At 42.1% G+C, this 24,788-nt stretch overlaps 1 long non-coding RNA gene across 1 annotated transcript in view; it reads right to left on the bottom strand.

The window, feature by feature from the left end:
- Window positions 1–5,082: 5,082 nt before the first annotated feature.
- The window catches only part of LOC134297765 (uncharacterized), a 39,893-nt gene continuing 20,187 nt past the window's right edge, over window positions 5,083–24,788 (bottom strand). Inside the window, exon 3 of the long non-coding RNA XR_010004636.1 lies at window positions 5,083–5,288. This is a non-coding gene — a long non-coding RNA (uncharacterized LOC134297765). The remainder of the gene's footprint in view (window positions 5,289–24,788) is intronic.

Raw genomic sequence — 24,788 nt, forward strand, 5'->3', positions numbered from 1 at the left:
CTTCGCAGATATTACAGAACCGTATTTGCAGATATTATCTGGAACATATTAACACTTAGACCGAGTCTGATTTTTGGTGCCTAATATTAATCATTTTAACACCACACCAGTATTAACAGGAAACTTTGGAAGGTAATTTGCATCTAAAAACAAGTAGAAAGCAAAGTAGAATTATTATTTCCTAGTGAAGTAACATCTACTATTCTTTAAAATGTATTTTGTGTTCATTGTTTTGTGATCCACGGTGATGCAATGGGTTAAATCCTTGTGCTGCTGAACTGCTGACCTGAAGGTTGGCAGTTCAAATCTGTGGGACAGGGTGAGCTCCCACTGTTAGCCCTAGCTCCTGCCAACCTAGCAGTTACAACATGCAAAACATGAGTAGATAAATAGGTACCGCTTTGGCGGGAAAGGGATACAGATGCTCCAAAGCAGTCATGCTGGTCCAACCAGGAGGCTCCTCAGCTTGAAAATACAGAAGCGTGCTTCCCTCAGAACCAGAGATCAGCATCGCCTCCAAAGCTGGAAATGAAAGGAGAATCCTTTGCCTTTGTATTGTATATCGTATATTGTATATGTATTTGTATTGCATATTGTATATGTGTCTCATTGTATGGTAAAAGGCATTGAATGTTTGCCTGTATCTGTTTACACTGTAATCATCTCTGAGTCCCCACAGGGAGAAGGATGGAATATAAATAAAGTGCTCAATAAAGTTGTGTAAGTGGACACCCCAATCACACACATATATACATATTTTCACTTTTATTTTGTGTATAGATGAACTTATTGAATTTTATATCCTGCCTTTCTCCTAAGATGGGAGAATCCTATTGGAGCATCATCCATGTGGTTGTTGTCAAAGGACCCAAGGAGTCTTGCACTTTGTAATCCAGGAGCATCTACTACAATAAAATATATACAATAAAGTCATATGTTGTGAGTTTTCCCTCTTTATGAAAAACTAACAAGAGAAGGATTGCATTTTAAATTCCACTGGAGTGTGGGCCTGATTTTGGCATAGTTGGTAGGGGAAGAGAAATTCACAGGGCAGTGACATTACATCCTGAAATTGACATATTAGATATTAATAGAGGAGAGAAGCAGCAGCAGCAATATCTTTTATCACTGGAGTGATATATCAATTTTCCTCTGGTTGGGTATTTTCTTTTCTTTATAGTTATGATCAGCTGGATAACATGTTGCAGGAAGAGCAGAAGGAAAATCTTTTGTTTGCAACATATAATTTCCCTGGAGCTCCCAGACTCCCGACTCCCTTTGACACATTTAACCTCCAAGGCATATTGTAGTCTATCTGTTCAGTCAGGCTTTTCTTAAGGGGGTAGATTAAAACAGGAATTATGCTTTTCGATTTTGCATAAAAAGAAGTCCTGCTGGATTATTGCTTGCATGCTGGTTTATGTGGCTTATGGCCTAGGTAGGCATTTAAATTTTAAATGCAGCAAGACAAATGCTGTGGTCACAACATATATACACCATGGGGGGGGGATGGGGGGAATGGGACAAATATGATCTCTCTTTTAGTACAAAACTATTGTTAAGAAAGTATTTTAGAATATACATTTAAAATGTCAAAGAAATGATTGCTAGCAGTGATAATGGCAAGATGCAAACACACAACCACTTTGTTTAAGAGGTAAACTTTAGTTGACTACAGTACAGAACAATTGCTATGAACCCATGGGATCATTTTGATGGCTGGCCAAATTATTTTACCTATTTGGAAAGCCAAACTTAAGTATTCAGAGGCATAAAAAGATATTTTCCCACAAGGGCCATTGATATAAAAGATGAAAATTGGCCTTCTACACATTTCTTTTTCTCTAGGGGAACTCAAATTGTAGTTCTGTGAAGTGGACTTAGAAATCTCTGACACAATTCACAACAAACATAGTTAACTAAGATTCCCCGGATTCTATAAGGGGAATATGGAAAACATACTGTTATGAAAACAATACATATTATGGTAGTACCGTCTCTTGCAATGTTTTCATCACCTGATCATATTTGTTCATAAATTTTACGAAGTGGTGCTTTAGATCAAAACTTTGCATGGTCTGTTTGCCTCAGAAATGTTACTTTTCCAGAGCAGCACTACAAGCGTTCTCCATATTGGGTAGGTAAAGGCGGGAGCGGTTGCTCCAAAACATAATGTGCACAATTCCATTTCACGATACAGGTTTAAGGGGAAATTTGGTGATCTGGCAGCCAGACTGCCAATTATGGACCAGGTGGGGGGCAGTTGAAGGCTCAGCCAGAATAGATCACAATCAGCCAGATTTTTTGGCTAATGATGGCGATGGGGCTGAGTGGCACTCTACCTCAGGTGGAGGTCAGGGTGTGAGGGTGGCCTCGCAAATCAGGCAAGACCGAGCGTGCTGGTGGTACTTCTTCTTTCTTCCCCAACAGCTTTTTCCATTCCTTCTCAAAGGTCCCCCCCCCCCAGCAGAGTTCCCATTTGAAGCAAATAAAGCTGGAAAGAGAGAGAGAGAGAGAGAGAGGAAGGAAAAACTTCCCTAGGCCTCTCCTCTCCTCCATAGAGGGCCCCACCAGGAACTCACATTCCCAGCAGCACTTTGTGTAGCACAGACATTGAAGGAGCCTCTGGGCTCCCTCCAAGGGAATGATGGGAGTTGAGGTTTTTCTCTCTGTGTGTTTCTCACGTTTCTTTCTCAGCAAATCAGAGGCCTCGTTGACTGTGTCAATTCTCCTCCCCTCTTGTGGCGTGTGCTAGTTGGGACTTGGGGTTTTTCTTATTTTTTTTAAATGGTAAAAACTTTTTTAAATTTCCAATAAATCAGTGGATTGGTGAAATGTTCTGAAACTTGGCCTACAAATTAGGCAAGTTTCATCGTGATAGGTCTAAAAATGACAGAGAAATTAGCCTCTAAAGTTTCCCAATTGACCCCAATGGACCCAATCTTACTGGGATGAAAACATCACCCCCTCCCGATTTTGGGAATTTCCTGAAAATGGAATGCGGTTGGGGGGGGGGGGGGAGATTGCCAAAAATGGAACCAAAAATGGGACAGTTTTTGAGCATTGTTCACACCTCTAGTAGCTTATCTAAGCTACAGTAAAAATTGTAGCACATTACTGGTTTTTTGGTACTCTAATGTTGTTCTCTTTTGCACACATGGGATGAAGACAATGATGACCTCTTAAAATGGTTAGATCATTCTCATCCTATAACAAAACAAGGCTGAGAAAGGGAGGGTGGGCAAAGGGGTATACAGTGTTCCCTCTTACTTCGCGGTTCACTTTTCGCAGATTTGCTGTTTTGCGGTTTTTCAATAAACTCTAAAAGACTATTATAAACCATAAAAAATTACAATTTACAGCCTAAGGAAGGGAGGAGGGAAAATCTGAAGGGAGAGAAAAGGACCCCAAGTGGCAACGGGAGGAGAAGGAGGTGATTTATCAACACACAATTGATTGATAAAGGCTTAAAATAGTATATAACTACAGTAGAGTCTCACTTATCCAACATAAATGGGCCGACAGAACATTGGATAAGCGAATATGTTGGATACTAAGGAGGGATTAAGGAAAAGCCTATTAAACATCAAATTAGGTTATGATTTTACAAATTAAGCATCAAAACATAATGTTATGCAACAAATTTGACAGAAAAAGTAGTTCAATACGCAGTAATGCTATGTAGTAATTACGGTATTTACGAATTTAGCACCAAAATATCACAATGTATGGAAAACGTTGACTACAAAAATGCGTTGGATAATCCAGAACGTTGGATAAGCGAGTGTTGGATAAGTGAGACTCTACTGTACTAAAATAATGTATAAATATTAAAATAAATATAGTATCCCTACTTCGCAGATTTTCACTTATTGCGGGTGGTCCTGGAACCTAACCCCAGCGATAAGTGAGGGAACACTGTAGGTGGTAACCTGTGCTCGATGGGGTCATGCTTCCCCTAAGGACGCAGGTCCACAGACTGGGGTTCCTCCTGGACTCAGCATTGACACTTGATGTTCAGATGTTGTCGGTGGCCAGGAGGGCCTTTGCACAATTAAAGCTTGTGTGCCAGCTGCGATCGTACCTCGTGAAGTCTGATTTGGACATGGTGGTCCGCGCCTTAGTTACCTCTAGACTGGATTTCTGTAATGCACTCTATGTGGGGCTGCCTTTGAAGATGACCCAGAAATTGCAGTTGGCACAAAGGTCGGCAGCCAGGTTATTAACTGAAACAAACTACAGGGAGCAGTCAACTCCCCTGTTTAAACAGTTCCACTGGCTGTCAATAAGTTTCTGGTCCCAATTCATAGTGCAAATTATCACTTACAAAGCTCTAAACGGTTTGGGACCTTCCTATTTTCATGACTGCATCTGCCCCTACGAACCCATGCAGGCTCTAAGATCCTCTGAGGAGACCCTTCTCTTGCCCCACCTCTATTTCAAGCATGGTTGGTGGGGACAGGCAAACCAAAGGTTTGCTAGGGTAGATCCTCTCCCACCCAGACTCAGCCCCCCCCCCCGAAGCAAAATCCCAGCACCCCCGAATCAAAATCCTGGCTACGGGCCTGGGTGGGGACGAGGGAGAGCGCCTTCTTGGTAGTGCCCCCCTCCCAGCTCTGCAACTCTCTCCCCAGGGAGATTAGACTGGCACCCACCCTGTCCACTTTTCGTAAAGATCTAAAAACGTGGATGTTCCACTGTGCCTTTGACTAAACAGTTCCCCAGATAATTGCTCCCTAACTATAACTTATTATTAGCTCATGTACTTTATCACTGTCCCCTGCCCTAGAGATCTAGCATTTCTAAATGACATTGCCCTTCAAGCCCTAATTTATTATTGGCTTCTGCACTTTTTCCACCAGCCCTGTCTTGAAATTCTTTTGCACAAGCTTCTACCCTCCGAGTTCGGCATTTATTACCCTTCAGGCTATTAGTTGTTTTATGATGTTGCTTCTATGTTGTTATGATGTTGTTTATAAATTTTATTACATTGTATTTTTAATCTATGTCTGATTGGGCTTGTCCCCATGTAAGACACCCTGAGTCCCTTCAGGAAGATGGAGGCGAGATACAAAAATAAAGTATGATTATGATTATAATTATTGGTAGAGTGGGGCAAGGGATAGACTTTAGTAGAGCAATATTGTTTGTGCTTGCTGGAATAGTTTAAAGGGATTACAGGCCACAGTCCTCTGGGGAAAATGTTGGGTCGAGGAGCATGAATGCCTCCTGAAATAGATGAGATTCCGTTTTGTTCTGTTTCTTTCCATCATGCTTGTCCAGAAGGGCTGGGGAGAAAAAAGATAGATAGGAAGGATAAGAGGGCAACCAATTAATTCAAATTCAAACCTGATTTCATTTTGCTTTATAATTAAACCAGCAGGCATGTTTCAACAACTGATTATCTAGCCTGGACAGTTGTTTATATTCATCTTGGTTTCTTGTTCATGTTGTCTAAACTGATGTTGGCTTCAATTTCAATTTTTAACCTTTATTTTTAGCTGTAGGGAGCCTGGCTTCTGCTTCTTTTTGTATTGTTTTGTTCTTAAAGGATCTCAGCAGCTCATCTGGGAAATAAAATGAATTGGTATTTCAAAATGTTGCTGAGAGCTCAGGGTAGAGAAACGGGTGGCCATGCATCCTATTTCAAAGCAGGACTGAGAAAACTTATTTTTATTAACTATACTTTCAGACTTTCACCACCCTTTCCTTCCTCATGTCTGAAGTTCATAGGACCATCGAAAACATGCCAGTTGGAACGGCTCCAGGTCAAGACGGTATCACCTCAGAACATTTAAAAGCATGAAAACCTCCTCTTTACAAAGAATTTGCCTGCCGCTTCTTCCATTATCCAACAGACAGCTGTGTACCAAATGGTCCTCTTATTTTAGAAAGGAGACAAAGAAGATTTGAGGAGCTACCACCCAATAACTCTCCTGCCAGTTATTTATAAATTCCACACCAGGTGTATTTTAGCCTGCATCAAGAGAATACTGGAGGAGGCACAGATTATTGAACAAGCTGGATTCAATTGCTCATTCTCTACCATTGATGACATCCTGACTGTTGATAGAATATTGGAAGCTGTCCACGAATACTAGATGACACATGTCCTCACTTTTGTCAACTACGAGAAGGCATGGAACCAGAATAGGTATGGAACAGTCTGAGAGAGCAAGGAGTAGAGGCAGAATACATCAACATAATCCAAGCATGCTATAGCAGATGTACCACAATGCTAATGCCTTTTTATACCTGTAGAAAAAGGCATATGCCAAGCTGATCCAATTTCATGCAACCTTTTTTCTGTTGCTCTGGAAAGTGTAATAGGAGGCTGTAATTGGTCAGACAAAGGTATACTCATCGATGGGTGCAGGCTTAATCACCTGGGCTTCGCCAAAATGTAGTTTTAATCACGCATATAGCCTTGGAAGCCTCCAGCATGCTTAGCAAGCTTTGTAGCAGATGTCAGTCAATTGGATTAAAGATGAACATGCGAAAGACAAAGGTACTCCTAAACAATTTCACAGATGGTCCTGCAGTGACAGTAGATGGTGTCTACCTTAAAAATGTAGAAGAGTACATCTACTTCGGAAGGCTGTTAACATCAAGGAATGTACTGAAGCTGGAGTTGAACAGATGCAGAAAAGCAGAATGGGCCGCTTATAATTTTTATTAAAGCTGCTGCGGGCTCGACTGGAAATGCATTTCTATGAGCTCAATTGTTTGACTAGACCATGCCACGTGCCCTATGCTATGGTGCAGAGACATGCACAACGACAAAGGCTTTCTCGGAACAATTATGGTTTGTGCATGCCTCACTTTGAAAGACGGTTTGTTGGGATGTCTCTCTGAACGCAGAGAGAACATGGACTGCACAATGAGAATGTTTGAAAAATATCAAAAGTGAAGGGTCCTCTACATCATATTGGTCAACTCAAACATGGCTTTGCATGCCACATGATGTGCAGAATAGATGGGTGCTGGAGCAATGCCCCAACAACATGGTACTCGTGGGGATAGATGAGATCTCTTGGTCGTCCTCTCACCTGATGGTCTGATTCATTCTGTATGGTGCATAATGTGAGAGATGAACATGTTTGTGCAATGATACACTGGTCAACTCATGCTCAAAATAGATACAAATGGAGGCGAATAGAGAAGATGCTGTGATTTGAGCAAAAGCTGAAGAACGAATTGTCTAAGCATCTAAGCACCTTCAAATCTTTCCAGTATGGAGTAAGAGGAATTTGAAGTTTTAGACTATACAAAAAGTAACTTGTATATATTCTGTCCAGTTCATAGGCAGGGATCTTTCTCTGTTTTATTGTGGTCTTCACTTCCACTTTTTATTAAACACACCAACTATAAAGTACAAAACTCCTAAGGTTACATTCATTTCTGTCCTTAACAAAGTCAAAAATGTGCATGAATCTTATTGATTGAGATTTGTTAGAGGAGATTATGGCTTGTGACTGGTTCATTCCAGCCTTGCTGCAAAGGAATTGAAAATGTTAACTACAAATTCCTGATTAATTATGTAAATGGCTTCTTCATAATGAGCCATTATGAAAAAGTTCAAGTTCAGCAACTGATTATAATAAGTTGTGTGCTAAGAGAAATGAACCTTCTTTTGGGCTGGCCCATAGCTCAGTAGTAAAGAGTACATGCTTTGAATGCTTTGTACTTTACAGTTGGCATATTTAATAAAATTGGAACTTTTCTTCATTAAAAAAAATGAAGATGACCAAGGTAAATCAACAAAAACCCTGAAGAAGTGACTTTATTGGATTACAAGAACATATATCAATCAGAAAAATAGAAGTATAGGTTTGGGGATGACATGCATTTTTACAATTGTTTCTCCCTGGAGTTTCACTTTAATAAAAACCAACAACTCTTCTCCCTGCTTCCCATTGGTTCATGTTTTTTTTGCAGCTTTGTTATTTTATTTCTTTCTTTTTGGATATTAAGTGAAAGGTTTGACAGCATGGGCTACCTTCACCAAAGAACACAATCATTGGTATCAGCAGTTCATAAGATTCACAGAGTGACCTCCCTAAAGGGTCACAGCCCTGACCTCGGAGAGGTGCCCGGGTGGTCTATTTGCCATGCACATTCTGTCTCATGTCTCCCCTGAGGCTTCCAACAAAGATAGTATTTAGTTCCTATTGTCCCAGTGTCTTTTGTAATGTGCTTGAGGTCCCATTAGACACTGGAACAAGCCCTACAGCTCCTTTCACACAAATCCATGACATGGGAATGACATTTGGCAGTGATGTAAGGCACACAACGCGGTGATTGGTTTTGACCACCAAACACATGAGATGTTCCTTTAGTACTAGAAAATACACAGAGCAAAAAAGATCTCACCCTGATAGCAATAATAGCACCAAATGGGGAAAGTTATCCTTTAAAAGAACTCGTTTATTAAAAAAGAATGACTTTTAGGTGTCTGATTACAGCTGAATTTCTGAAAGTAAACTTCACTCTCCCATTTCTCAAACATTTCAGCCCCAGTTTGAGGGAAAACATAGAGTATAAACAGTTAATGATAATAAAGACTCTTGCACTCAACAATAATATAGTAATGATTACTTTTTAAACCATTAAAATATCAACAATATGGGTTTATGACACCAAACACATTTTATCCCCATATTGTTGAACAATGCACCCCCGTCCCAAGAATTTATAGTTCACCAAGGACACTTAAGCAAAGTAAGATGAAGAAACGTCTTTCCCCTTTTCCGTGTAGTTTTGGTGACTCCCCATGATGGAGCACCAGCAGCAAGCCTCCCTTTAAGATACATCTCTCTCTCTCCCCCCCCTCCCCCTCCCCTTCCCTCTCCCCTCCCCACCCCTCTCTCTCTCTCTCTATATATATATATATAAGATTTGTATTACAACAGGTACAGACCAGATCTGCAGCAGTGAGTTTCTTGCAAAGGCAAAAGCTCTGCAACCTTTTAATAGGATCTTTCCTCACTGCCTCTACCTGCATTGTATTTGCCCATATTATATCTTTATCTTTAATATCCTTTCTTATCCTTCTTTATATATATATTGCCAAAATGTGTTAAAAATATGATCTCTGCCAAAGATAGTCACAAGCTTTCCCATTAACCAAGGAATTTCCTGGACTCTCAGGGTTGGGTTAATGCATGAAAGCAGCAACATCATCTCAGCACCAGCCAATCACAGGCAGAGAATTAAGCAAAGACAATATTAGCAAATGGGTTTTTACTGTATAAAAATGCACGCAAAGAACACTATGGTTATGCTTGTACATTTTGGGCATCTTTTGTTGTACATTGCATTCTTTCTGCAAATCATATTAAAGCCTCTGTCGCTTGTCTTCATGCTGGTGGGTCTTACTCTGTTTGGGAATTCTGGTGGTTAACTGGACTCACCAGGCGGGATCCTCTTTAACGGTGATTCATAGTTTAGTTTCAATATAGATCTATAATTATATATACTAATTTCACATATGCATTACCCTCTGAAACATTTATAAATCCTCTCTCTATATATGTGCATTTCCCTCCTGCAATATTTGCAAGCCCTATATATCTATGTTTATATTTATCTAGACATCTTTCTATATATATGTGTGTGTGTGTGTGTTTGTGCATTTCCCCTGATATATATATATATATATATATATATATATATATATATTCATATCTATCAAGACATGTCTATCTATATTTGTGTGTGCATTTCCCCCGTCATATTTGCAATCTAGAGATGTCTAGATAGATATACAGTATATGAATTATTTATCTATATTCATGTACTGTATATCTATCTAGACATCTCTCTGTCTATATAAATAAAAATGTAAATGTTTGTTTGTTCAAAATCTAAATCTCTGAAAATACTTCACCAATTGCTTGGAAATTTTGACACAATATTGCATTTGACTACGTGCATGTTTTTATACACATATAATATAGATGTCACACCTGTGACAGGTAAAATGTGCCGTCCGCCGGACAATAAAAAACTATAAAACTGAAACGTGCTGTCCTTTATCCGGGCGAACTGCAAATCCCTATAAGCTGTCCTATAGATATTGAACGACTGAGTCTGGATAACTTCAAAAAGGATGTTTATTCATACAAGGTTGTAAACCTGGCACAGATCTTAAAGTTGCAGAAAATGAAACAAATTTCTATAGGTTTTAGGTACAGAATTATCCCTGGTTCCAGAAAGCAAAGGTGATTATAAAACCACTATACCCTAATCACGCTGCCTATATTAGAAGGAGAAACTCTTTCCTTCCCTATCTTTACAGCAAAGATTAGTTCTAGAAGCGACAGAATAACCCTGCTCCTCTAACTAGATTTCCTATTCCAGATCAATATAATTCAATACTTATCTAATTTGGATAGGCTTAGATTGGCCTGGTTTTGAGGATGATTTGTCCCAGTTAGCCTTGCACAGCTCCAGCACGTTGGAAGACTATAGCCAGAATGAAGCTCCAAAATGGAGACTAGACCCTGGTAAAAAGGGCGGTCCTAAGATGTTGCATTCTTTGACCAATCACTGCAAAGAAAACTGCAGCCAGCTCTTGCAGATTCCAAGCCACTTTTCCTAGGCTTTTGCAGCCAGAGGCTCAAACAAAATGTAAAGGAGGGAAAACAAACAAACGACCAATAGGTAAGGCAAACCATCGTCCTGGGGGACGGAACACTCCCCGCTAAATTCCCAGGATGTGGGAATTTACCAATCAAAAACATACAAACACCTTTGTATACACAACAATACAAACACTAGAACTTTAAACATCTCCAATAAGCAACACGAGGTCACTAATTGGTCTGTCCAAAATGGACACTTTGCCTCTGTTGCAAGTCTTTAATTGAACTTTCCTGACCTTACCGTCCGGGCAAGGAAAGGTCTTTAATACAATGCCCATGGGCCACGCATGGCGGGGCAAGTCTTTGTCCTTTAACAACACAACGTTGTTAACCTCAATGTTGTCCTGTGGGCTTTGCCAGATTCTTCTAGCTTGAAGCTGGCTTAAGTACTCAGCTTTCCACCTTTTCCAAAAGTGGTTGGCCAAGGACTGCACCTGTTTCCACAGGGCACGGTGAGTTCCGTCCGGAACTGGCAACATGACGTCCTTCCATCCTGGCACCTTTTGTGTCAAAATAAGTGCAGGAGTCAGTGGTTGTAAGTTCTCAGGGTCACTGGTAAGGGGAACCAGCGGCCGGTTGTTGATAATTGCGGTAACTTCCGCCATAAGTGTCACCAAAACATCATGCGTCAATGACCTATGACTCAAAAACATGGCATTAAGGATTTTGCGACTAATACCAATCATCCTCTCCCAAACACCACCCATATGGGAGGCGTGAGGAACATTGAAAGTCCACATAATTTGTTCAGTATTCGTAAAGTTCTGAACCTTTGGGTCTCTCCCAAACCTAGACACACAATTGAGTTCTTTGGTCGCACCTACAAAATTGGTGCCACAGTCCGACCGAATTGACTTAATTGGCCCTCTGAGGGCTATGAACCTTTTTAATGCGTTTAAAAATGATGAAGTGTCCATCCCTTCTATGACTTCTATATGGACAGCTCGTATTACTAAACAAGTAAACAAAACTGCCCACCTCTTGTTATTTACAACACCACCCCTGGTTTTCCTAGTGACAACCTCCCAAGGACCAAACACATCGATTCCCACATGGGAAAAGGGTGGGTCTCTCAAAGTCCTATCCTGAGGTAGTTCTGCCATCAACTGACTTTGACAGTTTCGCCTAAGGCGCCTGCATTTAACACATTTGAAAATACAACTGTTGACCAACCTTTTGGCATTAACTACCCACAGACCTTCATTTCTAAGGGCTGCCTCAGTTAGAGTTCTACCCTGATGATGGATCCTTTCATGGTGATGCCGAACGAGCAGCAATGCAGTGTGACTATTAGGGGGTATGATGATGGGGTTTTTTACGCACACCTTGAGTTTAGCCTTGGCTAACCTTCCTCCAACTCTCAAAATACCCTCCTTGTCTAGAAATGGGTTTAACTCATTTAGAAGACTTTGATTAGGGATGTTGAGCCCTTGCTCTAGCCTAGCTATTTCCTGCTTGAAAGCAGATCTCTGTACTGACTTGAATATGACGCTCTTAGCCTTTATCATATCCTGGACCTGTAAAGGCTCACTATCTTTGCAAGCTAAACGATGTATAAGCCTAGCAACTGCTCTAAGAAGACTGTGCCACTCCGAAAAACATTCAAAACGGTGTGGTTCCAGGCAAGATCTTTGGCCCATCTTGATTTCTGTGGTCATCTTGCAAACTTTCACCTCTGGAACGGACTCGGGCAATTCTGTATTTTCGGTGGGAGAAAAGGCTGATGGAAAATTGACTTCGGCGTAGTTACTTTGGAACATGTCTTCCATAAAGCCAACGATTTGCTCTTTTACCTTGGGGTCTTTCTGCATCTTCTTCTTCAGTGACCAGAGTCTATTTTCTGCCACATGCCTGTTGTTTGGCAAAGTGGGTTTTTCTGCTTTAAAAGGCAGAGGGGCTATCCAATTTCCCTCGGGACTCCGGGAAACTTGAGAGTTCATGATCTCTAAAAACCTCTGTTCATCTTTGGAAAGCGCTGTAGTTTCATCCCTTTCGGAGACTTCAAAGATGGAAGAATACTCTGGTGTTATCCCCTGACAATAGACCGAGATATGACTCAAACAGCTATGCATTAGTGTGGGGCGACTACCTTGAAGCACATGCGCTTGACGAGTGCCCACCGACGATGGAGGGTGCATCCTATTTATGCACACTGGGCCTGTAACTGTCCAGCCTAGTGGTAGCAGCTGAGCAATGGGCGCCCCTGGAGGTCCCTTAACTTGGTCGTTCACATAGAACAAGTTCGGACAGTCCGCACCAAGCAGAAGGGCAATGTCCACATCTGGACGGAAAGCAGGTAAGGCGTTCTTCAGCCTTCGCAAGTGTGGATGAGCCTCCACAACTTCTCTAGTTACAATCTGCCTTTTGTTCCGGGGAATAGAGGAACACTCAATGAGGTCTGGTAACTCGAACAGTCTCTTCTGGTCACAAGAGGAGACAACAAAGCCGGATGCTATGCGACCCTGCAACTTCTTCTTCCATGGTGTAGTCGACCGTCTGGGTTTTTATGTCAAACAGTTGGAAAAACTCTGGAGTCGCCAGGGAGGCGTCGCTTTGTGAATCCAAAGCCACGTAAAGTCTCTTTTTAAGCCAAGGTCTTCTGGCTGGATATACATCTGCTAGGCAGATGGGATGGCAGACTCTGAACTGGTGCACGTCAGAGCATAGTTCAGTACAGGCGACCGATGGGGCATCCTCCTGCATCCGTGACGCGGTCTGCATGTTGGTGGCTTCAGTAGATGACCCTTCTTTGGAAGACGTGTCCCCTTTGGCGCGGGAGACAGCGTCAGAGTTGTGCATCGCGGTGCAATGCTTAAGGCTGTTACACCTTGCACATTTGACGTCCTCTTTGCAGTTGGATGCAAAGTGAGGAGTTGCTCCACAGCACCTAAAACATATGCCCAGCTTCTGTACAATCTGTTGTCTTTCTTTATAAGGCTTCTTGCCAAATTCCCGGCAGTTGGCCAAACTGTGAGGCTTTTGGTGAATGGGGCAGAGCACCTCCTTCACCTCTGACTTGGATTCGTTGGCCCTGTGCTGAGTTTCAACAGCCTTAACACTAACCGGTCTTTTGGCCTCTCTGGATGGTTTTTTCTCCACTTTAGGTGCCTTCTCTGGCTGGGTCCCTTGGTATAAGGTGGGGAGGCCCGTCTGCGGATCATTCCTTTCTCTGGCCGCCCTGGTGATGAACTGGACCAAATGAGAAAATGGAGGGTATGCCTGGGAGTGGGCCTCCTTGTAGTTGAAGACCTCCTGTCCCCAGCGTTCTTGCAAAGTGAAGGGCAGCTTGGTCAAGATCTGCCTCTGGGACAGGTGCTGATCGAGGCACTTCAAACCGGGCAGTTCTGGATTCTCCTTGGCCGACTCTAATTCCGTAAGGAGATCGCTGAGGTCCCACAAGAGTTTGAAGTCTTTGAGTTTCAAAGCTGGGAACCTTTGGAGCTTGTCCATAAGAGATGCTTCAATCTCTGTGCTGGCCCCATACCTCTGCTGCAACCTGGCCCAGGCCTTTTCCAGGGCTTTGTCGGGATCGGCTACGTGGGCTGCGTAGATCTTCTTAACTTGTGAGGATGAGGCTGGGCCCAACCATGCAGCCAGAAGAGTCAGTTCTTCCTCAGGCAATAACTTTAAGTCTCTGATTGCTCTCTGGAAGGTGGCCTTCCAGAGAAGAAATTCCTCAGGCTTGTCCGAAAACTTTTCGACACCCTTGTCCTTAAGATCTCTTCTGGGGCTTCTGATGATGGAGACAAGCTGGGACTCTGGCGTCGAAGGGAACAATTGAGGAGTTTGCTGTTGTGGAGTGGACTCCCACCGTGCACCTTGCGTCAACCTTTGGCCTCTTGGAGGGATGACATCGACCACTGACGAATCGGTGGCTCCCTGTGCAGCTGTCTGTAAGGGCCAACTAGCACTTGGCCTTGAGGCCCTGATTGACTGACCTAGGGATTTAGCAGGAGGCACAGGTAGCTCGGGCAAGGGTGAGCTCCCCGCTATGACGCTCTGCTCTGCAGGAAACTCAAAAGTGACTTTGGGGCCCTGCTCTGGGTAAGGAGAGAAGTCTTCCTGTTCCTCATCCGAAAACTGGCTGTTTAAGCTATTAAGATGCACAAGCACCTTGGAAGAAGGGTCCTGCTTCGGCAACTGACTTACATTTTCTTCTGTGAGTGGCTCAATTAGGGCCTTGGCCAAAGTCTCAGCCCTTACCCTTTTGGCTGCGGCATCCATCTTTATTCTAAGCATTTCTATTTCACATTGCCTTTGGGCCTGTTCTATTTGCATTTTGCTTTGCAGTCGTTGCTCTTCTTCTTTAAAGGGAAGGGTGAGATCAGCTGCCTTAGCATCAGCCTCCGCCCCCGCTACCTTGCTCTTTAGCTCCAGACGTGCAGCCTCCTTAATGTGCAAGGCAGCTAGGGAAGAGATGGCACTCCCAGCAGCAGAAGACTTGCTAGAGTGGCTATGTTTAGATGATGCACACTCCCTTAGTTTAGATACCTGGCTAGAGCGGTTGGACTTAAGACTAAGTGCCACAGCAGGTGATTTTAAAAGATTGGTCTCATGGCTGCATAAGGAAGACTGATTTCCTTTTGGCTCAGACCTTAGATTAACAGGTGGAGAACTAAATTCCAAGGCATCTAGAATTGCCCTCACCTTATTTTCTTTCTCATTAGTGTCAGCTAAGACACTCACTATTTCTAACTCTGAATCCTTGGCGTTAATGCGCTCGAGGACCTGGACTATCTTAGACACCAAACCCCTCCAGAGACCGAAGGTCTCTTCAAGGTCGGTCTGTAATATGGATGGCACCCTTGTAATACCCAAGCTCTCAATTCTGTCCATCAATGTTACAATTCGCTCCCATGCCGAACCTAACCTCACATGGAGGAGCTCCTTTTCATCTATTAGATGGGCTAGCATCTTGGCTGAAGGGTGCTTTATCCTTTGGGGCCTTTCATTCCTACTTTCAGCCTCAGAAGGAGGTATACCATCTGTATCATCTTGAAATTGCATAGACATTATGTATTCTTAATAGCAAGTAAATTTACAACAAAAGCAAATACAACATACCAGCAAGTAAATTTACAATAAAAGCAAATGCAATATATAATACAATGCACAACACTTAACCATAGCAATATATATCACTAAGTAACTATACTTTACAAAGATTGTGACCTTTGGCGCCAGATTTTAGTGGGCAAGCTGCAAAATGCCAACTGACAGCAACTTGCCACTTGATACCTCCCTTGCCCGAGTGACGTAAACTGCCAAAATGGCGACTTCGCCAAATTTTCAAGCACCTCGTGCTCTGCGGCTCGAGGCCTGCCGCCGAAGGAGCACCGAGGCTGGCTTTGGAAAGGAGGAGAGAAAAGACGCCTCCTCCCCGCTGTGAAGGGAGGTCACCACCGCAGGTCGATGAAACAGGTCACCACCGCAGGACGATGAAGCAGGTCACCACCGCAGGACGATGAGGCAGGTCACCACCGCAGGACGATGAGGCAGGTCACCACCGCAGGACGATGAGGCAGGTCACCACCGCAGGACGATGAGGCAGGTCACCACCGCCAGGCGATGAGGCAGGTCACCACCGCAGGATGATGAGACAGGTCACCACCGCCGGGCGACTGTCCCGGCCGAGATCCTAGCCACTGTGAAGACTCAGCCAGAACTTTCTTTTGGAGTTGCCAGGCTTATCTGGGTCCCGGCCTGGTGCTTCTGGACTCACCACCTCTGTGTGAGCCCAAAGACTGCTGCTGGAGCTCCGCGGCTCGATACCTGCCACCGAAGGAGCTCGGGGTAGATTGCTGGGTTTTGCACAGCCGTGCAATTGCAGAGACAGCCGCAGGGCTACGCGCACACACGCAAGCTGAAGAGCAGGATACTGCAGAGGCTGAAGAAATGGAGCCCCACTCTCTCACTTGCCTTTCGGCCTGGCAGCAAGCTTTCACTGCAACAGACCACAAAATCAAAGTCTCTATGGCCGTGCAAGCTAGCTGAAGCGGAAAAACCACTGATCGTCCTCAAAACTGTGCCGTCCGCCGGACAATAAAAAACTATAAAACTGAAACGTGCTGTCCTTTATCCGGGCGAACTGCAAATCCCTATAAGCTGTCCTATAGATATTGAACGACTGAGTCTGGATAACTTCAAAAAGGATGTTTATTCATACAAGGTTGTAAACCTGGCACAGATCTTAAAGTTGCAGAAAATGAAACAAATTTCTATAGGTTTTAGGTACAGAATTATCCCTGGTTCCAGAAAGCAAAGGTGATTATAAAACCACTATACCCTAATCACGCTGCCTATATTAGAAGGAGAAACTCTTTCCTTCCCTATCTTTACAGCAAAGATTAGTTCTAGAAGCGACAGAATAACCCTGCTCCTCTAACTAGATTTCCTATTCCAGATCAATATAATTCAATACTTATCTAATTTGGATAGGCTTAGATTAGCCTGGTTTTGAGGATGATTTGTCCCAGTTAGCCTTGCACAGCTCCAGCACGTTGGAAGACTATAGCCAGAATGAAGCTCCAAAATGGAGACTAGACCCTGGTAAAAAGGGCGGTCCTAAGATGTTGCATTCTTTGACCAATCACTGCAAAGAAAACTGCAGCCAGCTCTTGCAGATTCCAAGCCACTTTTCCTAGGCTTTTGCAGCCAGAGGCTCAAACAAAATGTAAAGGAGGGAAAACAAACAAACGACCAATAGGTAAGGCAAACCATCGTCCTGGGGGACGGAACATAAAAATATGCTTTTTCTGAAAAACAGTGACATCTGTTGACCATTTGGGAACACATTAATATTACTTGCAGGATATTTCAGACAAACATTACCTGTAATTCCTCAATCGACACCAGCAGATGAAATCAATGCTTGCTTGAAATGCTCTACTTTGTGTTGACATGTAAAGACATTAAAATTAACTACAAATATGCATGTCCATCTACAAAATGATCTATCAGCTGAGATATTCTCACATCAATTGCTGGAAATTGCTGCCAGTTGATCTGACCTCAGAATGAATTTCATTGCCTCATAACTTCTGCAATTTAGTGACGTCAAAAGAAGAATTGGTTGAATAACTATTTCTCAATATTCAAACCAATTATAAGAAACATGAATGGCTGAATGAATGAGCTATTCTTACAGCAAAGAATTTAACAATATTATTCAGTCTACCATTCAAAGCAAGGCAGTCACATACAAGTCTGTCAACACTGTTGAGGAAGCAGATATAGTGGTTAATTATCCAACAGAATTTTGGAATTTACTCGATTTGCCAGGGATGCCACCACACATACTTCATTTGAAAATCAGTGTACCAATTATTATGTTGCGAAATATCAACCAGCCAAAGCTTTGCAATGGCATGCAGCTTGCACTATAGAAAATAATGAGCAACATCTTAGAAACAACAATCTTCACAGGACCTTTCAAAGGTGAAGATGTCCTCATTCCTTGCATTCCTATGATTCCAACAGATATGCCATTTCAATTTAAGAGACTGCAATTCCCTATTCAATTGACGTTTGCAATCACTATCAACAAAGCTCAGGACCAATCTTTAGAATTGTGCGGTTTAGATCTAGACATGGATTGCTTCTCACATGGACAATTATATGATACATTTTCTAGAGTTGGCAAACCAGACAATCTCTACATTTGCACAGACAATGGAACAACAAAAATATTGTATACCCACAAGCATAATGAAATTAAATATATTAGAAATATATTACAAACATGCTCTTTCTCTTTTCTTTATTTTCCATTTAACCAGACTAAGCCATAGCAACACATGGCCGGGTACAGCTAGTATATATATATCTATATAGAATTTGCAGAGACTTGTAAAAATGTGAGGGGGAAAATTCATATATAAAAATAATGGTTACATATAGATACAGATATACAGGTACATGGAAATCTCTAGATATCTATATTTATATAGGATTTGCAAAGACCTGCAAACATATGAGGAAAAAATTATATATAAAATTAATGTATAGAGATAGATACAGATATATAGAGATTGCAAAGGCTTGCAGAGGAAAATGCCTATATTTCTGTAGGAGAGATTAACAAATATTTCAGAGGAAAATGCTTTTATAAGATTAATGGATATATATATTTTCTTCTTCCTGACTTGCAAGGGCTTATTTCCCCTTCCTTTCCCTTTTCAAAACATTTCCTTGGTGAGTGAGGGAGGCTTTGGAAAAGAAAACACTGATAAGGGAGGGTAAGAGGAGAGAGAAATATATCATAATATTGCAAGCAATGGCCTCCAGGATCCGCTGTGCAGTTTTGATCCCATTATAAGCCAGTTCATAAAAAGGGTGGAAAAACCCGGCTTATCTTTGAGTATATACAGTAAATAGTTTTGCTTGTAGGTTTCAAATGTATTGTACTTATTGTTGTTGGAGGGAAGATGAGCCTGTAGCATACTGAGACACAAGGGCACTTACAAAATATACGGGGGATAGATCTCACTGCCATATAATCCAGTTGAAAGCAAAAAATCTGAATTTTATATGACAGTATAGATGGAGCCTGGGAGAAAATATTGGGACTGCAGATGAAAAGTCTTATCCTTTAGCCCAGTGGTTCTCAATTTTCCTAAAGCTATGACCCCTTAATACAGTTCCTCATGTTGTGGCGACCCCCAGCCATGAAATTATTTTTGTTGCTACTTCATAATTGTAATTTTGCTACTGTTATGAATCGTAATGTAAATATCTGATATGCAGAATGTATTTTCATTGTTACAAATTGAATATAATTAAAGCATAGTGATTACTCACAAGAACAGTATGTAATTATATATTGTGAAATGTTTATTCTAATTACAAATAAATGAAGTTTTGTTTTGAAGCGTGGTGTAACATGAATCCTATGGAAAGCAATGGTTTTAACCTGGCTCACTGTCTCTTTTATCTATGGAGTTTGGGGTAGAACAATAGGATTCTACAGAAAGAAGTGGTTTTAACCTGGCTCACTATCTCTTGTATCCTATGGGGTTTGGTGAAGAACAATAGGATTCATGTAAAGAAGTGGTTTTAATCTGGAGCACTATCTCTTGTATCCTATGGGGTTTGGTGAAGAACAATAGGATCCCATGTAAAGAAGTGGTTTTAACCTGGAGCACTGTCTTTTGTATCCTATGGGCTTTGGTGCAGAACAATAGGATCCCAAGGAAAGAAGCGGTTTTAACCTGGCTCACTATCTCTTGTAACCTATGGGTCTGGTGCAGAACAATAGGATCCCATGGAAAGAAGACCTGGAGCACTATATGAGGGAAGAAAATGTTACAAATCAAAGGGATTTGGAAAAGGCAAGACCAGGGTCCTCAATCAGAGCCAGTTCATGTGGGAAAGAAAGGAAAGGCACGAGCGCTTGAGGCTCTCTCCTTTCCTCTTCCTGCTCACTTTTCTGCCGCAGCAGAAGGGACAGCCGAGAGATTGCAGGGCATGTGAAGCGTGCAGCTCCCACCATCCTTCGCCCTCTTTCCCTCATGGCCCTCAGCTTCACTTCCTTCTCTTCTCTGCTTCTGCATTTGGCCCACACTGCAGAGAGACAGCACTGCCTCTCAGGCAGAGCTGAGTTCACAGAAGGCGGGCAGAAGGCAGTGGCATCACTTCCTCACCCTTCCTTTCCTCCCTCCCTGTGATTCTGGGGAGAGACCAAAGTTTGGGAAACACTGACCTAGAAGCCCCGCTACCTGCCTCTTCCCATAGTAAAGGCAACCCCTCTGAAATGGTGGGGCTACCCCAAAAGGGATTGCAACCCCCAGGTTGAGAACCGCTGCCTAAGCCACTGTGCAACAGATCACTAATTATGTTGATTTGAAATAACTATCATGTTAGACTTTAGAACAGTTATTATAGGCAAACATGAATGATCTGAATGCCTTCTACATTCATTAGCAGCAGAAGCCTCAGAAGAGTACTGGAGTAGCACAAATTTCCTCTTAATAGATTGAGATTTATAGTCAAATTTCATTTGTCAAAGCACATATTATTTAATTGTTATTTTACTGAATTTAATCATTTGACTTCAGTCTTGGTTTCACTTCACAGTTGATTCCATCAGATTGAGAAACTGAAATTAGGTACTTCAGTTGGCCTAAATAAGGTCTAATAGCCAGAATTTCATGTTGATATTTTAAAAATAACATGGGGCCGAATATTATTAGTGACAGAGAAGCACGTAATTAAAGGTTATGACATTACAGGCCCAGCTACATGGATCACAAACCCCAAATTCAGACAGAAGTTGCTCCTGGAAATTCAGAAGGTGCCCAGAGACGTTTGGGCCCTAACACAAGATGAAACTTATGAACACAATTTTATCCTATGCTAGTGGAAGTCAGGGAATGCTTCAGAGCTTCTGATCTTCAAAGTGTGTATGAACAGCCGGTCTGATCCTAACTTGTCTGATTTACATTTTCATAATGCAACCTTTGTTGTTGTTAGTTGCTGCAACAGTGGCTGCAGAGCTCTGGAGAATCCTTGACTGTTACTGGATGCTTTTGGAAATATCAGTAAAGACATCTGCACAAATTTCGGTGGGAGCACATATAGTTTCTGTTCTTGGGATCTAAGCATGGCCAGAAGTGAGTAGCATATATCAGGCTGGAGAATGTGTATTAGCTGGGAAGAACAATCAAGGTTTCAGTCCAGCATTGTCTAAAATGGGCCTACACACCTCCAGGTGTTTGGGACTCCAACTCCCAGAAGCCTCAGCCAGCTTTTTCATGGCCAGCAGCTTGTCTGACCAGGCTTGGCTGCTGATGGGGGCAGGTCGCTATGGGCCCTTCCACACATGCTTTAATCACAGTAGGAACTGGGATATTTTATCCCAGTTCCTCCCGGGATTGAGGCCCCAAACCTCCCTCAAACCCCAGGCTTTCCCTGGGGAGGTGGCCCCATGCCCTGCTGGGTCAACCAGAGGTTATTATTATCATTGTATTATAATTATACCTCTCTGTAGAAAGCTCCTGGCATGTCAAAATGACAAGTTGGGAGGTTGGGAGGGAGCCTAAAGAACCTGGATTGCTGTGGCGATTGACCTCCAGGATTGCGGAAGAGGGAGTTAATCCCCATATGGCCCACATCTGGAAAGATCCAGATCTTACATTAAGGTCTGAATCTTTTCAGGTGGGGTATAAATTCAGATTAATTTGGGTTTACCTGAGGTGTCATTTGGATGCCTCAGGCAAACCTGAGACAGTCTCAGATTGTAAACCTGTCTGGAATGGCTGTGCTGCTCATGAGTTAGAATTCTGGACTCTGACCTTGTTCCTGTAATCCTGTTCTGGACCCTGGTGTATCCTGAATTCATGACTCTAAATTCTGGGTTAATTTCCTGACTTTGATTTATGAACTTGGGTATCAGTTTGATCCCTGACTATCTGACTTACTTTGGAACTCTGATTTCAGTTTGTACTCTTGAATAATTGAATGTTATTCTAAGAACTCTGATCAGTGAGCTACTCGCATCTGACTATTGGACTGTAACTTTAGTTATTGATTATTGTTGCTCCTGAACTGGCTAAGTAGTACTTGACTTGCCTTCATTACTTTGACTTTTGACCTTGGCTTGTGTTCATTGTTACACCGGGTATGTGCTGCAATTCTGTTTTGTCAGCCAGACCTTTGAAGACCCAAGGTTTTAGTTTTCTTTATAAGTCTCTAGGGTCATGGATTATTTTGTATTTGTTTGAATAAACCTCAGCCCTTGACACTGAGTGAACCATGAAACATAACAAGCATGCTCAGGAATTCTGGAAGCTGAAGTCCAAAACACCTGGAGGGCCACAGGTTGTGCAGGCATGATTTATAGGCAACATATTCCCTTCCTTGATTTTTTTTTGTTTCCCAGTATATAGTTTATGATGGAAGAACAATGATTGGCTAGAATTCCATGCTGGCATAACCCCTTATTACACCAGTATAAGTCAGCCTTCTTGCCCTTGGGCATCTGGGAAAGAAGGAACAGACTTACATTGGGTGCTTCTTCAGAATATACCTGGGTACACTCCTGAAGTTTGGGTGGATGGAGCTGCACCCAGGAACCCCCCACCCCAGGTGCTCTTTTCCACTTGTGGAGGAAGTGGAAGTGGCCTCCATCCTTGAAAAATGATGTAACTATTCTGATGCAGATTTATGTTGCATTGTCAGGATTAATAGATATCAGCCTTAATGTTTTGAGCTTTTTAAAAGAGATAAATCTTAAGCTTAGTGCAATGTAAATCTGTTCCTGTGTATCTCTCTCACGTCTGATTGAGCATCTATATCTTATTGTGAAGATGAAACTAAGATCACTTTGGTGGCAGCTGCTGTGTCTTATGCATTCGAGATGAGATATTCTCTTTCCATGCTTGGTTAGTTATCACTTGGGAATTCTAATTATGCATATTCAATGCACAATATCCATGCAACATCCTGACATGTTCACTTCCAGGAAGCCAGTTCAGGCTGCCCTACTAATCCTACAACAAGGCATCTTTGTAATTATGATATTCTTCATTTGTTGATGACACTTTCCATTACAGCTCCACTGCTGCTTTTAAAGAGGAGAAAAACCAGCAAGACCTCTCTTGGAATCATGATATCATCTGGCCATTGGGTATAATATATCTTGTGGTCTTTCTAAGTCACTGACATAGTTACGACTTGTGCCAGCCTCTACAGCAATCACAATAAATACATACATAAGCTCATCATATATATAAAACAAATGATCTGGAAAACAATGAAATAGCATTGCCTTCCAATGAGATCTAGATCCCTAGCAATATGTAGTCAATCACAGAAATTATAGGCAAGAGGGTGACAAACAAAACATAGATAAGCTTTAAGTTATTTAGATAAACCTTTTGGCTTTTGCCTTCGTCAGCAACACAGAGCTGATAGATATCAAATTAGGCACTTAGAACCAAAGGGATGGCTGTAAAAACAGTGAAAGGAGACTCTCGGGCAGTGTAATCTATAAGAAAGCAAGAACTGCCTCTCCTCCATAAAAGAATGCAAAACATAATGCTAAGATATGGGGTACTAAATATGCATCTACACATAGTATTAATGCAGTTTGATACAACTTTAACTCCCATGGTTCAAAGCTATAGAATCATGGGAACTGTAGTTTGGTGAAGCACCAGCACTTTTTGGTAGAAAAGGCTAAACCTTGTAAAACTACAGCTCTCATGATTTCATACCATTGATCTATGACTCTAATAGTGGTGTCACATTGCATTAATTCTATGGATGCACCCTAAGAGTTATTCTCTATATTCTTTGCTTTTAGTGCCTTGAGATTAGGCATCAGAGATTGCCCGATCAATTTGTAGAGAGGACAACTTCCTCAGGTGTGGGGTTCTTCTGTTGTTTGTTCCTCTTGGTGTTAGAGGTGAATGTGTCATAACGACTTTTACTACCTGAATTGTTTCAGGTGTAGAGAGGGACTCTATTTGGTTAACTGTCTTTAATGCTATTGGTTTCTGAACATGGAACACACAAGGATTATTGTCTCAGGCAAGAAAACCTTGGTCTAGCCTTGCTTGATAGTTATCTCCTATCCCAATGAGATTATGAACCACCGCAGAGATCAAGATCTTCTGGGAAGGCCCTGCTCTCGGTCCTGCCACTGTCACAGGCTCATTTGATGGGGATGAGAGACAGGGACTTCTTAGGGATTGCCCCTCAGCTATGGAACTCTCTCCCTGGTGAGATTAGATCAGCCCCCTCCCTCCTGTCCTTTAGAAAGATAATAAAGACCTGGCTGTGGGACCACACTTTTGGGGCATTGCAATAACGGCAGCAATAGGAAATTTCACCCTGCTGACCGGATACGGTGTGGCTGACTTGTAATCATTTTAAATAATTGTTTTAATGTGAAGTTAACTGATTTTAGTGTTTATGTATATTTATTGTTTATTTTATGTTCCAGCATTGAATGTTTGCTGTATATATGTTGTGATCCACTCTGAGTCCCCTTTGGGATGAGAAGAGCAGAATATAAATGTTTTAAATAATAAATAAATAAATAATTTCCAAGTCTGAAAGGGTCTCTTCCGATCTCAGAGATGGGGATGGCTAATTCAGAGAGATACAATCTAGCTGAATGGACTTCCTTTGTTAGATCTG

This window comes from Anolis carolinensis, chromosome 3 (assembly GCF_035594765.1).
Source record: "Anolis carolinensis isolate JA03-04 chromosome 3, rAnoCar3.1.pri, whole genome shotgun sequence".
NCBI lineage: Eukaryota > Metazoa > Chordata > Lepidosauria > Squamata > Dactyloidae > Anolis > Anolis carolinensis.